This window comes from Colobus angolensis, unplaced genomic scaffold, assembly GCF_000951035.1.
Source record: "Colobus angolensis palliatus isolate OR3802 unplaced genomic scaffold, Cang.pa_1.0 Scaffold301, whole genome shotgun sequence".
Lineage (NCBI taxonomy): Eukaryota > Metazoa > Chordata > Mammalia > Primates > Cercopithecidae > Colobus > Colobus angolensis.
Genome location: NW_012116278.1, coordinates 4,468,965 through 4,471,107, shown reverse-complemented (window position 1 = coordinate 4,471,107; position 2,143 = coordinate 4,468,965).

Genomic DNA, 2,143 nt, shown 5'->3' with positions numbered 1-2,143 from the left:
TTTGTTTGTTTGTTTTTTTAGATGGACAAGTGCAGCATTTAATCTAGGGCTGATTATTCCCCACAGCTGAGGCAAGACCTTTCTGAGTATTCTATCTAACACCTCCTAAGGAATTAGAAGGTCTTTCCACTCGGTTGATGAGCTTAAGAACTATTCCTGGCCCTGTGTGAGCTTTAAAAATTGTTCCCTATAATTCTTCGGTGGTTCTTTCCCCAGCCTTGGGATACTTTCCTCAAACTCATGAGCTCATTAGCACTTAGCTGAAGATGTGAGTGGGGACCTCTGGGGCTGTCTCTTTGTGTGACTGTCTCCTCTCTGGTACTCTGCCTTGGAACTCTAGCTGCCTTGGCCTCCTGTACTTCTCAGTTCAGGGATTTGGAGTTGGCCTGAGTTCCCTCTCCCTCTTGGAAAGTCTGTCCCGGGTATAAGCTGGGCTGATCACAGGGCGCAGCTTGTCTGTTTTCTGTTTCTCAGGGATCACTGTCCTTCGTTGCCTCATGTACGATATCTTAAAAACCATTGTTTCATGTATTTTGTCCAGTCTTTTAGTTGTTTCAGGTGAAGGGAAAATCCAGTTCCTGTTATTCCATCTTGGCTAGAAGCAGAAGTCTATATTGTTTTTTAATTTTGAAAAACTGAGGGCCTCTGGAATGTAGGATTATGCCAGGCCAAGTTCTCATTATCAGGCCAGGAAAAGCAGCTCTTGAAGAGGCTGAAAGGGCTTCCAGCCTGACTGTGAGGGCACTGAGTCATTCCAGCAGAGACGGGGCACTCTGCTTTTCTGGCTCTTATCAAGTCTTTAGCTTTTATCTTTGGACTTAACTTACTAGTTCACATTCCTTTGGTGGTGAAGGTTTGGTCTTTTCCACTTTGAAGCAGTATCTCTCAGCTTACACTTGAAATCTTGAGTCTTTTACTTGGTTCTCTTCAGTCCCTGTTTGTGTATTTAGGTCACTAGAGGCTTTTACATCTGGGGCAAATTAAAGTTCCTCAGTGATATTTACAGCAACCAGCATCTGTTCCTGTAGAGAACAATTAACCCAAAGATACTATGTTGTTCTACCTTGAAGATGACTTGCAGAGACACTTTTAAAAGGCAAATCCTTCATTTCAAGGGTGAATAAAATACCACGTAATAAAGCATTCCAGCTGGTTAAATTTAGGACATGAAATATGGTCTGGCTTTGAGCCCAGGGTGTTTTTCCTTTTAGAGTAAATGTGGTACCTTTTCATTCATGTGAAGTCGTTGCCCCCCAACATTTTATTTCGGGATGAAAGGTCAGCAGGGACTGTCTTGTTGCTAAATCTAATGGACACTTCTCAGTTATTAACCTACTGGACCTCTTAACAATATTTGACACTGTCGACTGTTATTTCCTTAATACATCCCTTGACTTTTCCTTCCCCTTTCTGGCCTTTCTTCCTCTGCCTGTTTTTTCAGTTGGTACGATTCTTGGTTCTGTCTTGAGCTTTCTCACATTAAACATTCCCTGTGGGCTGTCTTATGCATGCCCATGGCCTCACAGGGAATTCCTAAATCTGTATTTCTAGCCTAAGTATTTTTTGCTGAGCTTCAGTCCATTATGTTCAACTGTTCACTTGACATCTTCACTTGGGCGGCACATGGGTCACTAAACCTTAGCAGGCTCTCAGTTGAACTCATCCATTCTCCCCTCAGTTCAGTCCTGCCTCCCATGTTCTTCATCTCTGTAAAGGGCACTTCTAAACAATTTCTCAAGCCAGAATTCCTTGCATTCCATCTTCTACTCAATCACCATGGCCTATTGATTCTATCTCTTTCCATCCCTACTGCCATTTCGCTAGTTTGGTCATTGTCATCTTTTACCTGGATGACTAGAAAAGACTTCTAAGAGCAATTTTTGCTTCCAACCCTCATGTCATGCAAATGCCGCCACCCCTAACCAATTCATTTTTTTTTCATATTCTAGCCAGAGCAATCTTTCTAAAATGTGAATTAAAGGCTGTTGAGATCTTGCTTAAAATCTTTGACAACTGCTGTATGCTCTTAAAATAAAGCCCAGGCGGCCGGGCGCGGTGGCTCAAGCCTGTAATCCCAGCACTTTGGGAGGCCGAGACGGGCGGATCACGAGGTCAGGAGATCGAGACCATCCTGGCTAACACA